The 16,237-nt window shown below is 44.6% G+C and overlaps 1 protein-coding gene across 9 annotated transcripts in view; it reads right to left on the bottom strand.

Annotated features, from left to right (window-relative positions):
• foxp1b (forkhead box P1b) overlaps positions 1-16,237 on the bottom strand; it is a 183,801-nt gene that overhangs the window by 124,535 nt on the left and 43,029 nt on the right. Inside the window, exon 1 of one of the 9 annotated variants that reach the window (XM_084061315.1) lies at positions 2,760-2,782. The exons of the other annotated variants lie outside the window; for them this stretch is intronic. The gene's annotated coding sequence lies outside the window, so the exon portion shown is untranslated. Of the gene's footprint in view, positions 1-2,759; positions 2,783-16,237 lie in introns of those variants that run through there. 9 annotated transcript variants of the gene reach the window in all.

Raw genomic sequence — 16,237 nt, 5'->3', positions numbered from 1 at the left:
ACAAGACAGAGAATTAGTTCTAGTTGTATGAAATAATTACCACCACAGACCACAAGAAAGAAAATAAACAACACCTGTCATCTGCACTCACAACAACGCAATTCAGATAGAGAGCAAAACAAACTAAATCAATGTATTATTAGGAAGACTGCCCGAACCAGTCCGCCCACTGCTTGCTGCAGCTATTGACCAGAATTGATGATAGCAATACACACAGTATCATACGTGTTGTGGGATATCATCAGCAGGACATCGATGCTGTTGTTTTTCCCTGTTTCTACACGGTTTGTACACAAAGCCAGTGTGTTTTCCTCTCTCCAAGGCACCGTCGGTGGCCCAGGATGACAAGAGAAAAAGTGGCCCTCTGCTCACCCTTCCTACTGTAGCCTACTCCTCTGGTCACTGTCAGCCACGTCCGAGACATTTCCATCTGCCTGATAAGTAGTACTACGCTCATGATAGACGATAAAAACAACACACACACAATAACCAACGAACAATGGAGCCGTCTGATGTGCGTGTGTGACAGTTTATTTGCAAGACAAAAACTTTTGTTTTATATTCCCTCCCTGCAGATATGGGATGCCTTGCTTTTCATGAGAGCAGGAGTCACAGATGGCCCCACCTGGTGGTGGACTATACCCCTCCGCCTGGTCCTCACATGCAACTCCCCTAGAGTAGCCCACACACGCCACCCGCCCTCCTCTCCACCCCCTGCTCAGCATGCATGTAGCATTCCAAACTGAGCACTCAACCCAGGCAAGGAATGATGAAGGGAGGAGAAAAATGCAACAAAATCTTATTTTTATGGTAAACTGAGAAGTGACTATGGGCCAATATCTCAGGTGCATTTGAATAAAAGCATTAAAGCATATCCAAATATGAAAGAAAGAAAGAAAGAGAAAAAAATCCACACGCAGTCGCGCACACACACACACACACACACACCCTCCAGACTCGCTCGCTGTTCTTTTGGGCCGTTTACATTTGGCAGTCAAAACTGTGGCCAGGCGTTTGTGCAGATTTTAAGTGTTTATCTAAAGCAGGCTGTGCATAGATAAAAACATGCGCTGGCTGAGCCTTGCCCGGTTTCAGCATTAATTATGTGTTAAATGCCCTCGTTGAAAACGCGAGTCAACATTCAACTCACTCTGAACTCCGCCGTGGGGGTCGAACTATCATCGAAAATGGACCGTTCCCACACAAGTCCCCTATTATTCTGATTCATTACCTTTCAATTAACATATCATCAATGGCATCGTAAATCAATAGTAAGCGATGACAAATGACAGATATTTTCTGTTGCATACTACTAAACATCATTAATCCCCATCACCTGAAAGTGGCCCAGGGAGCTAAATGAGTTTACCCAATGCATAACATCCATTTAGATAAATGTTCTATCATTGTGTAATGATGGAAATTTGTATGGAGGTAGAGGGGCTTGAAAAGAAGGCAACAAGAGAATCCTCGCGGCAGCTGTGTGCTTGTTTTCTCCTCCGAAACATAATGCCATATTGTAATACCTAAAGAGATAATTGTCTCCATTTCTAAATTCACAGGGCTGTAATATTGCCACTTAGATCAGCGGGGGGGGCAGAGAGCACAAGACGAGAATAAACAAACGCACATTGCTTCGCCCCAGTCGGGAGAAGCCCATCACACTGAGATTTTAGGCAAGAGAAGAACTCCCGGGCGAGATAATTACCCACCTAGGTGGCTTATGTGCACGCTCAGTGAGACACCCGGGATAATGCCCGATTTATACTTGGTTGTGTGCACTATGTCACACACCGGAAATAGCTGATTTACAAACTCCCAACACCGTCGCTCTGCGATGAGTTTGACTGTTTGTGAGCTTGGAAATCTGCAGCACGACACCGGCACGCAACTAAGCATAAATCCCCCTTAAGGAATCAAAACGCAGCCAAAGACAAAAAAGCAACCCAATGTGTGAAAACATAGACGATGTATAAGTAGGAAAAGCATGCCAGTTATGTACATAACTATTGAATGTCCATTCTGTATGGAAATGGAGTTGGCTCCATTTGAGTAATTGTGGAAAAACAAGCAAACTGTATTTTCAGAGGGAATGGAGAATCATCAGGGTTTTTTTTTTCTTTTTGCTTTGCCATGGCTATGAACTATATCGGGGTTATATTCGAATGTGAACAAAGACTCATTTTATTCTGTGCACAAACTAGTGAAGTGGACCCAGTCCCATTCATTGTATGTATATATGTGTGTGTGTGTGTGTGTGTGTGTGTGTGTGTGTGTGTGTGTGTGTGTGTGTGTGTGTGTGTGTGTGTGTGTGTGTGTGTGTGTGTGTGTGTGTGTGTGTGTGTGTGTGTGTGCATGCATGTGTGGTGGGGCATCAGTGCTCCACAATATGCTCTCTAGTCCCCAGTTTGTTATCAGTGGCTGTCGCTTTGTTGTAAGATCACATGTTCAAAATATGAATTAATACCCCTCCACTGAAATGCACCCAATCCCAACAAAAGGCCCTGCATCCACTCCGGAACGCCACTTCAGCCCGTCTAATGGACAGGCTCTCCTCTCTCTCTCGCTCTCTCTCTCTCTCTCTCTCTCTCTCTCTCTCTCTCTCTCTCTTCATGCCAAGCAGGGAGAAAAAAAACGAGGGGTTCCATGAATATTTACCACTAAGTAAAGTTTTTCCATTAATTACTCTAAGCATGCTTAATACTATATCTGTGGCTACTTCTGTGGCGGCTCGTTAATGAACTTTCACACATCATTACCATATTAATTAATGCTCAACTCGATGGCTGTCAATATGATGCTGCCAGACTCGTCTCCTGGTCCTTTTCGGTCTTTGTCCGGGGGAGCTTAGATCACTCAGTGATGGCACCCGAATCAATCTACTGTATCAATGTATCATGCCACAGTCACAGAGTAAAAAAAAAAAAAAAACACACGAAACAACAGTACTTCTCAAAGCTAAATGGCTACCAGGATCAGCACAGAGAGTGCAGTATAAATAAGAGGGCGTAGAAGACTCAGTGATATCTATATACAGGGCCATTGGTGTTTGTTTTTAGGGTGTGTGCAGGAGATTTTCCAAGTCACTGTCTGTGCTCTGGAACACAGGAAAATCTAAAGCATGACTCATTTTCTCAACAAACGCAGCTGCTTGCTTACTGTACATGTGATCTCCTAAAGGGGCTGACTGCACATTATTTTCTCCCTCGTTTCTCTCACACTTTTATTAAGACGGACTTATTCAATGAAAAACATAACTGAGTCTCGTAAAAAAGGGAAAAAAGGCTTTTGAAGGAAAAAGCAGCGACACAAGTGGAGCGTATTTTTCTCTTCTTGATGCGATTGGCAGAATCCTGGTATTATATTGTACACCCACACAGACTGTAAACAACAGCACTTTCTGACACGAAAACAGGCTCCAAACCCACCAATTAAACTTTACTTTGCTCCAACCAGGCCCTTTTCAGGGGACTTTTTTTTTCTCTCCCCTCTCTCCCCTCTTCGTATTTTTTTTTTTCTAGGCTGAAAAGGCAACAGTGCAGTCTGGTGAATGTCAGGCCTGTCTGATCCCCCCACCACCACCACCAGATTCTTTGGACCTGCCCTCACGTTTTGCTGAGCTAAGAACAAAGTACACAGAGCAGCAGCACACAGGGAGCTTTGCAACCTTAATACCAAGGAAGTGGAATTTCACTCCAAACCCAAAACAAACAAGGCGCTGCATTTCTTTACACTATTTAAATGTTAACAGAGATCTTTGAATACAGGCACACACCCCCCTCACCCCCCAAATCACACCGTTCGCTGTCTACCGAGATCCTAATCTATTGATCGGCTGAGCAAATAATTAGAAAACTTAACTTTGCATGTACTTTTGCTCTCATCCTCCTCTGATGACTTACAGATGGGACGGAGACGGCAAAGGAGACACACTCAGACAATGTGGCACACACACTACGGTGGCACAAAGTCTCACTTTGAACGACACGTGAAACTGGATCCATGGCGGCCACACAGAGACGCCGTTCAGTGCCCCGTCGCACATGCACCACCGCACACAAAGGGCTAGCGTACGTACAGTACGGCGTGCATTATGCAATCCTATTTTTACGGGCCAATTCCTTTCCGCCCTGTTGAGTAGGAGGACTGTCAATTTCTGCCCCGGCCATATCGGGTTTCCACCGTCTCCCAGGTCCCTGCTATGCCCCTGCCTCTCTCTCTCCCACCACAGATCCTGTGCGCTATTAATATCAATAAGCGGCAGATTCCATTTCCCCGGATGAAGAGCGAGAACGAGTGAGACGAGGAAGTGAAACCATCGTGCCATCACAGCGGGGGTTACCACTTACTATCACCGCAGTGCCTACATGCCCACACACACACACACACACAATGCCAGTCTCCTCTGTGTGAATACTAGCAAACAGCTGGGCTGCTCTTAACCCATTCAGTCCGGGAACGCATCTGTGTCATTTTAGATTTCTTTGGCTACTCAAGAATAGCAGATCTATAAGCTCATAGCGCTGCACTCGGTGCCACAGTGCCAAAATTCTTGAAGATTTTTGCAAATATTTCAATATTCTTTTAGAGCAAACATTTACACTCAAATCTTTGTTTCTGGGGTTCACTGGAACAAAATATTTTGAGATGGGGGTCTGTGGTCAAATCCATTTTTTGTTGTTTGGTTGCTATATCAGTGGTACTCCAACTTTTTCATGTCAACAATTATATATATTTGGCCGTGGACCCCCCATCTCAAAATATGATTTCCAAGCTCACAAACAGCGTTCCCGGGTTTGAATGGGTTAAAGTGACATTTCACATTATTAGAGCAGTTTCACCTTATTGCTCGCATACCTTTGTTATTAGTTCATGTTACAGTCAACCAACAACATCTGCTACCTCTGGGAGTCTGTACTCTCCCTCCCTCATTCAGACGCCCTGTCTTTCTATTGCTCCATTCATTCACACTGTGTTCTGAAAACCCCACTGAACATCTCATTTCTACGTCGTGTAAGCAGTGGAGACAGGTGACCTGGTAGAGTAACATGAATGATTTTGATTATACGGTCTTTTCCCCCATGTGTTACATTCACCTCTTCACACACTGACCCCATGGGCAAGACACCAACAAGCTCGTCGGGACAGGTACAAATAGGGGTTGGGTGTCTTGCTCAAGGATATACTTTTGAGATCAAGCCAGGAGTAGTAGGGATAGAACCAGGAACCTTTCCGATTCCCTGGCAAGTACTCTAGTTCATTGGTTCTTAAAGTGGGGTCCGGGGACCCCAAGGGGTCCTTGGGGGGCTACCAGGGGGTCCCCAGCTAAATGTGTTAATATAGTGTCACAATTATTTTAACCACTAACCATGTTATACTTTGTCTATTCAAAAATAGCAGATCTACAAGCTCATACTGCCGCGCTATGAGCTTGTAGAATCTTGGAACATTTGTGATTTCTTTTAACACAAATCTTTGCTTCTGGGTGCCCTGGAACAAAATGTTTCAGATGGGGGTCCGCGGCCAAACACAGACCAAACTGGGGGTCCTTGACTTGAAAAAGTTTGAGAACCACTGCTCTTGTTAGTTGTACGTCAAAAGGAAAATAACATATTTTTTATTATTGTGAAATGTTTGATCACAATCATGTGTACCGTACTTGTATTGAATTGATACTTGACAACAATTCACAATACAAAAAAAATGAGCGAGTGGACATGAGGACATTTTAGGCTGCAGGAAAAGCAGCACGTCCACCTCTGTTCACCCCGCATCCCTGAGATAATAAATGATGATCATGACATAGGACATTATTATTCTGCCTGTAAATGCATAGCTTTCATAGCTGTTTCCTCAGCAGACCATTCGTCCTCCTCTTTTTTATTTCAAGGGATTAAGTTACAGTCGTCTGCTATATTGATCATTCTCAGCAACACGTGAGAACGCCTCTCCTACTGCCTATGCCGCCAACTTATGTTAATTAGTTTCCCGAAAAATGTAACGGTATCCATATCTGAACATGGCTTGAGATAGAGTAGGATTTTTTCAAACTGGAATGTGTGCGAGTGACTGGACAATTCCCAGGGCGGTCCGAAGGCTTTGGTTGCGTGCTCATGGACTCATGAGGTGACACGCCTACTAAAAGAGTTTTTAATGTTCCGCCAAAGTGACAAACCCCGCCGTTAAGTGTTTCATCAACATGACAGACATTCAGTAATCAGTCTCATTTGACAAAGAAATACACCTCTATCCAGCCACAATACATTACACTCACCTACAGTACAGTGCATGCACAAACACACACACAGTACCATCCCATAAAAGGTAGGAGGAGAGAGAGAGAGAGAGAGAGAGAGAGAGAGAGAGAGAGAGAGAGAGAGAGTGAGAGTGCTAGAGAGAGAGAGAGAGAGAGCAATAAAACCTTTAAAGACTTACCCATGAACAGTGAAACAGACTTTCATCACTATCATGAAACTCGGTCCCTCACATTCATGCACATTCCCTCCACAGATAAAGTGTTTGTTTCTTTTCTCTTTTTTTTGGTCCACTTCTGAAGGCAAGAGGAGAAAATGTGTGCCAGTGACACCAGAAGGTACAGGAGCTGTAGTAGTAGTAGTAGAAGTAGTAGTAGTAGTAGCATTAGAAGTAGTTTGGTAGTTGAGTGTGAGTGTGAGCAAGAGTCTGCGTTGAGTGAACTGGAGTCCAGGGCTCCAGTGTAGAGGACTGTCTGGAAGGTATGTGGTCTAAACACAACAAAAGCCGGTGCCTTGCTCTAGATTAAATATGCAGGAAGAAGGGCCCCTTTACATAAACACAAACACTCAGCAAATGAAGAACTGGTACAGAGCGTCACACGCCCGCTGAGAGCCCTACCTGTCCCGGCCTCTTTTAATTAGAAAAGGGCAGGCAGAACGAATGGACATCAACGCGGTCACACGAAGCGGAGAGAAGAGAACGTAGAGAATAATACTCCAGCGGGGCATTATTAAAGAGCATTATGAAAGTTGGGAAAATTGCGTTGTGAGCCCCACCTAGCATGCCTACTTTAGAAATAAGTAAGACACTCGTATCGCCCTTCCACCTCGTACAATTTTCATCTTTCCATCTCATTAGGTACAAAACGAGCATTCTTCGCTCGATGGATGCACAAATTCACACCTTGTATTTTCATCTCATTTACAGCATTCCTCTGACTACTAATACAATCTGTAAAATTCAACAAAACGACTATCTGCTTCTTTAAATTAAAAATGAACTAAGTGGCATAGTACGCATGGCATGGAATTCTGTTTTTTTCTTTTTTTTTACCAAGATACCCAATAATTACAGCCTTCAACTCTAATTAAAATTTCCAATATCTAATTTAATTAATTAAACTGGGTCATTTTTGGTGGGGATTCTTCATTAAATTATGTCCAGTGGAACAAAAAAAAACCTACAATGCACCTTTCATTCATCTCCATGAGTGTTCCTTCCTAGAGACACCTCCTAGTACGGGGGTGGGGGGGGATTCAAATAAATAAAAGCCCAATTTCAATAGGCAGGAAAAAAGTGACTTGGACCGGCATCCATTGTCCACATCTTACTTTCTAAAGACCCTCTGTGTCTCACCCACTTCTCTACTTCCTTCCTTCCCTCGCTCGCTCCCTCCCATCCCATCTCCATCCCTCTCTGCCTCCCACCCTCTTCCTTCCGCTCACTCATTCTCTCTCTCCGTCTCTCTCTCTCTCTATCTCCCTCTTTCGGGATATGAATGCAGAATCTCGCGGTAGTGTGAAGAGACTCCTGGAGAACGCCTGCCTGCCTGCCTGGATCTGTCAGAGAGTGTCATGGCTTAAAAAACCCGTAGTGAACCGAGGAGAACGGGAGCTGAGCCGAGCTTCTCTCCCAATGAAAGAAAAGAGAGAGGGGAGGGGGGGGGGGGGGGGGGGGGGGGGGGGGGGGGGCGACTCTGGCGTGCTGGCTTTTAGATGCTGAGTGACACATACTGATGTGGCCAGTCAAAGATGTCATTTTCATGTGAGCCCCTCTCAAACAGAGCAGAGAGAGAGAGAGACAGAGAGAGAGACAGAGAGACAGAGAGACAGAGAGAGAGAAGGGAGGGAGGATCTTGTGAAAGAGGAGGAGGGCAGGCACTGGGTGACGGGAGGTAGTAAGGAGAGGTAAGGAGAGGGAGGGAGGTATTAGAAGGGAGGGAAGGGGAGGTATGAGACGAGGGAGAGAGAGAGAGAGAGAGCGATAGGGAGAGAAAGGAGAGTGAAAGAGAGTGAGAGGGCAGAGCAGAAATGAGACCTCTGGAATATAAACAGGGTGTAGAGTTTCAAAGACAGGGGGGGGGGGGGGGGCAGGCATTCCATTGTTCAAGCCAATTATCAGTGGAAAATAATAACAACAGATGGATCCAGAACGGCCAACTTATGCCGGAGCGCCATGGCGCTGGAGAGCAGATGATGAAATGTGAGAGTTCTGTTGGGGAGGTGGTGTGTGTGTGTGTGTGTGTGTGTGTGTGTGTGTGTGTGTGTGTGTGTGTGTGTGTGTGTGTGTGTGTGTGTGTGTGTGTGTGTGTGTGTGTGTGTGTGTGTGTGTGTGTGTGTGTGTGTGTGTGTGTGTTTGTGTGTGTGTCTCCTACAACACACACACACACACAGCTCCATGCACCAGATGTGAACTTCCACAAGGACAGTTTAATATGTGCTTTCTGGTCACCACTTGTGCTGTGTTGCGGCCGTTCCAAGCATACCAGACAATGAACGGCTGAAAAAAAGTAAAAAAAGAAGGTCAAAACCCACCCCACCGTAGTGTTCAAAGGAGGCGTCTCGTCTCCACGGGCAATCCCGAAGTTAAGACGATACATATGGCTCCCGTGTTTGCCGTGTGATAAATTCAAAAATCGCCACGCTCCTTTTCATGTTGAACACCGAAGGGGTCATTTGCAGATCGTGGAACACATGTTAGTTTGCGTTCCCGGCGGTTAACGGGGGCACATGTAAAGGAGGAGCTGTAAGCAACAGTACAACATGATGTACTGATTGGAATGAGGACCCAGAGGACCCCCCTCGGTTCCAAAACAGCACAACATCCCCAGATGACCTGTTGCCATGTTTTTTATTTAATTTCCCCCTGTTCCTGGGTTACCTTTGCACGCACACAACAACAGGAAGAATGCACAGCGGCTTAAGTGCTGAGAAATAGTGAACCTCGTTGACTTGGGTCGAGAGATCCCTCATATCGGTCGCACACCGACAGGCCGGGGGGAGGGGAGGTGGGTGGTGGTGGAGGGGGTGTTCCAACCTTAAAACAAAACCAATTCTCTGTGTGCCTTGTCAAGGGGTGGGAGATGTCTGCAGATAGCAGCACAAAAGATGTGCCCTTCCTTTTCAGGAGAAAAGAGACGTTTTCGTTTCATTAACTCCAGACTAAAGCGTAATTATCTCCCTATAGACCTTAATCACCAGCAGAAGGAGAATAGAACAAAAAAAAGCAGTTTCTACTTCAGTCATTAAAGTTTTTTTTTTAATGTGTGTGTTGTTCTTCTTCCCGCTCTCTCTCTCCCTTTAGACAAACCCATCAAATGATGTTAAAGGATTGCGAGGGCCACGCGCAGCAAAACGTCCCCACTTTCAAATACTTACTGTCAAGAGAGCATGAAAGCAGGCATGCTATCTAGTTGATATTTTCTGCATGAAATACTGGGTCCTTTTCCTTTGGGCCCGGCATCATCTCTGCACACTATTTATCTGTCTCCGGCCACGGAGGACAAGAGGGCAAGAGAGGGCCACTGGACCGTCCTCCCACTCCGAGGCAGAGGTCACTGGAGTGGCGAGTGAGAATAATCGTGCGCGCTTGAAATAAAACGAAGCTGAGCGCAAACAGAACATTTCATAATCAGTGTGTATATTATACTATATATTCTGAATGAATAACATTGCTGGAAGGTCCTTGTAATGCTGCACCCCACATGGCAAATTCCTCAAGGATTCCATAGAAGGATTTCCAAAGGACAAAAAAAAAAAAAAAAAAACTAGATTTAATTAGCTTGTGAAAAATAATTGCCATTAGAAAATCTCGATAAATGGGGTTGAGGCGCTTTGCTGGAGCACACGCAAAAAAAAGAAAAACGTCTTATTTTTGGACGGAGAGGAGACAAAGAGTTTTCAAACAGGAACCGTCAGGCCATCAGTCGTTTTAGTGCACTGACACCGAGGTCGAGTTAATTAGACTATTGTCATTTTAATCAGGACAGCACGGCGGCCATCGCTTTCTGAAAGAGCTGGTAGACTTGAAAAGGCTGAGGGATTTGGTGTGTGTGTGTGACTGTGTGACTGTGTGTGTGTGTGTGTGTGTGTGTGTGTGTGTGTGTGTGTGTGTGTGTGTGTGTGTGTATGCATGCGCGAGTGCATGCATGTTTGTGCACAGTAGGTATATGTAAAATATGCATGTGTTTTTTGACTGTGTGTGTGTGTGTGTGTGTGTGTGTGTGTGTGTGTGTGTGTGTGTGTGTGTGTGTGTGTGTGTGTGTGTGTGTGTGTGTGTGTGTGTGTGTGTGTGTGTGTGTGTGTGTGTGCAGTATGCAGGCATCACACGTGCGTGCGTGTGTGTGTGTGCATGGAGAGAGAGGAAGGCGGTGTTATGGGTTGAGTATGGTCTGTCTCTCTCTCTCTCACATGCTTAGAACATTAATGAGCTTGAGTCACACCAAGGAAACAAAGGCGCCTGAAGGATCACCAGGGGAAACCACTCGCCTTTGCTCTGCTCATGTCTCTGTTCATTTGAAAATAATTTAAATATCAAATATTTGAAATAATTTGCCTCTCCCTGGCTATCAGATTGTGAATAGCTAGACTTTCATGCCTTCTTTATTATGCTCTTTGCTAGCATTAGCATTTAAAACATAATTAAATTAGCCATATTTTTCAAGGTGCTTACCATTATGGTGACCATAATGGCTTATTTTCTCCTGATTTCCATATTTTATGAATACAATGGGACGATTGTAATAACAAACCGAGGAGGTGCTAAGAATATATCAAATCTTTGCTGAATACAACTAATCTAAAGACGGGTTTAATCAAAACTGACAAAAGAACAGATTTAACCTCCTCTAGGCTCACTGGATTCACTTCATGTCAACTCTAGTAGGGAATAATTAAATAAAACAGGAAAAAAGGCCTTATTTTTTGACAGAAAAAAAAAACATGGTTCAGCCTCATCCTGCCTCATTCCAGCTCAGCCTCTGGCCCCTAGACGAGGATTTTATTACATATGGTCACTCCGGAGCTCTGCCAGTCATTGAGGGTGTTAATTTTAACTCTGAGAGTGTAACCAAATGGAGTGTACAATTGGATAGATTAACACTAAAGACTTGGCTGTGCAATATTAAAGCCATAACATCTTTGGAACTTTCTCCCTGGCTGCGGTTCAGCTTACTCAGTGAGTCAGTGACAAAGGTCACCCGCAGACAAATGCGTTTGACCTTCACCCCCAGCCGGGACACTACTCTCAGCCCCAGGGCAGGACTGGCCAATGACATTAGCTGAGCATTCAAGCGAACAGTTGGCTACTACAATATTTCATATTGAACCATCTAGACTAGAGTGAAACTTCTGGGACAAATGGAATGGTCTGCGCCAATTTGACTTCACATTGCCTTTCACTGTGTCTGTTTATGATTACATTAATAGTTCTCCGAGTTCATCGTTTTCAACATCGGCCATGAATATTTCACGGGGTTTTAATATTAATCTGATCAGAAATTAACTTCTCTCAATAATTCAATACACACAAATGAATAATTCAGTAAAAGAATGTTAACTTCAACAACTCACAGTGGGGGAAATGGAAAAAGATAAATTGCACGGAACTGTACTACAAAGCCACTAGCAAAATCTAAAATACTAATGTCGTATGAACAGCTTTAAATTCAAAATGCAGTTAGGTAGGTAGCCATGACAGCTAACGAGCACAGCTTCATAAGAACAAAATAATAAAGGAAAAATACAACCCAAAAATTATGATCGTGGAAACTACGACTTATCATGGATGAAAGGTCTTCCTAGTATATCAGGTGATAGACACAATAACAATGATCCGTGACACAGGTTGAGTGACCGCAGCTACAGTGGAGACAACAGCTTGCGCTCTACCCACCCAGGTGTATACGTTCACAAATAAGGATGTAGGACCCCCCAAACACACACACACACCCCACGCGTGCTGTTAAAAGCTCTGCCCAAGTTCCTCCAGAAGAGATTTACAGGGATTAGATGGTGAAATGAAGGTCGTCTAATCTTTATTTGACAGGGAAGCCAGTCTCTGGCTCCCTGGTCAAGCACTCATGGTGCCCCCCCCCCATCCACAGACAGTGTTGCCAGATTCTGTGAGAGAAACAAGCAACCAGGTCTAGGAAAACCAGCCCAAAAGAAGCGACAATAGGTCACATGAGCACTTTAACATATACGTCAGATATTTGAAAATAGCAGATCTACCAATCTTGTAGATCGGCTATTTTCAAATAAAATCTTGCGGGGAGATTATAATAAGCAGATATGGCAACCCTGTCCCCAGCACAAACCCACCTCCATAGGCTACAGTGGCATTAGTACAGCTCACTTAGGAGTTGCCACACACACCTATGACTTGTTTAAAACCACATTTAGGATGCTTATTGTGGCCCTGTATGAGCTCTCAATTCAATTATCGTGCAAAAAAAGAACAGAAAAAAGGTGGTTTTGTGTAATTTTTTGGGTGAGCAATGTTCAGAGGCACAGCGCTGGAGATAAGACCGACTACACTAATTATGTGCTATACTGGGTCACGGGCACACCTGCACAAGAGTACATCACGCTGGCTATTTCCTTTTCTAATTTCTTCTTCTTTTAAGTGTCTAGGCAGTACCTGATTAGAAATATAACCAATTTCCATGTGCAGTTTAATGACAGATGGAAAGAGATATTTCATGGAGATGTATAGTCCAGGGCGATAAACTATTAATCACTGCCGGACAACGACACTGGCTAAATTTAAACACAAAGTGAAAAAGTGTCCTATACGGCCCCCTTTTTTCCTTAAATTATGCATTACTTGGAGCGAGCGAGGTAGGGTGGGGGGGGGGGGGTGTTATTATGTAGCGTATAGAATTAAAAATCGCTGATTCCTCTTAATTACACCGCCCCATTGGTAGTGGCTACAGATGTCACAGCTCAGACGGGCAATCCTTCACTATGTTAAACCCTGTCAGACAGTGGCAGGGCCCTTCTCCCAACACCTCGCTCTCTGTCTCTCTCTCTCTCTCTCTCTCTCTCTCCCCCCTCCCTCCCCGTCCGTCCTCTCCATGTCTGACCTACAGTCTCATTCCCACGATGAGGAAGGAGAGAGCGAGGACGAAAGCCTGTATATTTGGTGCGTGGAGTGTTGTTCCTGAAAGGGAGTGAGTGGAATATTCTACCGAATGTCCGACCGTGGTGATACAATAGTGGCTATTATGTGGGAACCTGTAAAGAAAAAGTTCATGTGTGGCTTGGCTGGAAGGAAAAATATAATGTTGTGTAATATTAAAGCGCCGTAATTCAGTTAACTATTCAGAGGAACAACATATTCAAAAATACTGGTTCCTTTGTATGAACTCTGTAAATGTTCTGTGTTTCTACATTCAGCCTTGTTGGCAAGGTCACATGCATTGAAAAATGCTGAAAACTTATTTTTTTTAATTGGAAGAAAGAAAACCAACCTCTGAAAACCCAACTTTGTTTCACAGCATGCATGTAATGAAAGCACATTAAAATATCTGTGCACTTACGGCCAGACGGAACTAACATACAAAGTTCATACAGTTTTCAGAACAAATGAGTGTTTCCATTTGCCTACAACTGGCAGACAAAAGCTTTGTTTGCATGCCCCCATCTGCTGCACTCACACTGTTTCTCGCTATCTCTCTCTCCCTCTCTCTTCCCTGTATCCTCTCTCGTTCACAGCAGCAAACAGGGTTGTATGCAAATACTAAGAGCCATAATGCATTATATTGTTTGGTGTTAACATTTGAATATTGAAATGACATGTTTTAGATCTAGATATTCCCATTTCAATTTCCATACACCGTACTGAACGCTGACAATTTAGTTTGGCCAGATAACGGGGGTGAGTACTTAACACGCGCATCCTCTTTCAAACAAAGAAAATTAGACACGCCATTATCATTTTCCTGATTACATTCTTCTCTACATATCCCTGTTAGAAATGCAAGTTAGCAATGTTTCATAACCGCTGTCTCCTGTATGTGGCCTGTGTCACAGGCACAGGGATGGATGTGTGCAAGGTAAAATTCCGAGTGCTAACTTAACTCAGAGAGTGAACAAATGGACCCTTATGGGTCCATTCGGTTCCATTTGTACACACTCGGGATTTTACAGTGTGTGGATCACCCACGTCCATGCCACTTAAACAAATTGGCAATGCTGATAATGCCGTATTTACATAGCAGTGTTTTGCTGGGTGTGATTACGATCAGTAAGACCCCCCCCCGCCGCACACACACACACACACACACACACACACACACACACACACACAGACACAATAGTAATGGAAAGTTGGGCTATAACTTAGTGCAGGTTACAGCCGGGCCCAGTAAAATGGCTCAATTACACCCGTGGATATATGCACTCATGTGGTTGTCGGAGTGGTAAACAGATGCCGGGTGACAGTCGAACAGCGCGTGATCAGTCAAGCAGCTGTCGCAGCACCTTCATCCATTCACGCGTTCAGATGATGGATTCCCATTTTCCCCTCCTCTGCCGGATCCACGTGGGCCCACACTCTTTGCTTCTGGGGCCTTGGCGATGGTCAGATTAAACTGCAGAGGCTATCATTAACATACTCCCTCGCTACAGCTGACGTGTACTGCACCGTTACTGCTGCTGTCAAGCAGAACAATCGGTTTGCATCAAGTGGCTTGTCTATGTGTGTGTGAGTGTGAGCAGCGGTGTCTTTGGTCCCCGTTTCTCTCTCTGTGCTCTTTGTGGTGCGGGGACGTATTGAAAATGACACCGAACATTACCCACTTCTTTCCAGGGACCGAAAGAAAAAAGGAAAAAAAAAATCACACAGGGCTGATTTGATCTTTCTGAATGATGTTATTGTGTCTCATCACCCCTGCGCATCTGTTCTCTATACACACACACACACACAGCGTATTTGAGAGGACATTCCCTTGGGCTGTTGTCTCACTGCGAGCCTCTACTTTTCATATGGTTGATATGAGACCTCTTTGAATGCAACATGGTGCATGTGATCTGAGGTGGCGGCGTGGACTCCAGATGACAGAGTGACTGCGACTGTAAGAGAGAGATAGAGAGAGAGACGCCTTGCATTCACAGGCCTGTCCTCTCCCAGACAGGACGCTGGAAGCGGCAGAGGGGCTTGCCTTGTCTCTTCTTCCCCCTCCAACACCCTCCCCCCCCTTCCTCTGTCTCTCTCCCCCTCTCTTCATGGGAGTCATGTCTGATGGCGTGCGTGGCTGTTTTGATTTCCGTGCCGTCTGACACATCTGTTGCTTGTCACATACTGTCACTGTCTGTGAGCCAAGCGGCAGCATTCCCCCTCTCTCTCTCTCTCTCTCTCGCTCTCTCTCTCTCTCTGTGTTTACAAACGGGGAGGCCTGCGCCACAAACAGGCCGGAACATGAGGAGGGTCAGAGGGCCTGACGGGGGACAACGTGTACCTGTGTGGCCGAGTGTCAACCCCCCAGTGAGTGAGGAGCCATCAATCCTCAAGGCTGAACAGTGTAGCGGTGTGGAGTGAGTGGTAGTGAGTAGATCTACAATGTGCCTGTTTCCTATTAGAAGAATACATTATCTACCAATTCACTAGGTGGGTAGGTAGGTAGGTAGGTCATATATATTATTTATATTCTTATGTATCAACGAATCAACATACAATCTAATTGATTTTTTATAATCAACTGAATCGATTAACCACTTATGCCTGTGTCATACTTTGCCGTATAACGGTATTGTGCAAAAACAAAACTGACAGTCTACAACCTCACAATGCCTCGTATCGTGAAGCGCTGTGAGCTTGTAGATCTGCCATTTAGCTATTTTTGGAAATTGATTATTTCAATAAAATCTGTATTTTTGTATAATTGATTGAATCAATTCGTTTCATGAATTGTTACACCCCTAATCACGGCAGATCAAATCTGTATCAACGGTGCATTCCTCACAGTGTGCTTTTTATGGGG

This window comes from Gymnoscopelus microlampas (assembly GCF_963454915.1).
Source record: "Gymnoscopelus microlampas genome assembly, chromosome: 7".
Taxonomy (NCBI): domain Eukaryota; kingdom Metazoa; phylum Chordata; class Actinopteri; order Myctophiformes; family Myctophidae; genus Gymnoscopelus; species Gymnoscopelus microlampas.
This window is presented reverse-complemented; position numbering and strand designations above follow the sequence as displayed.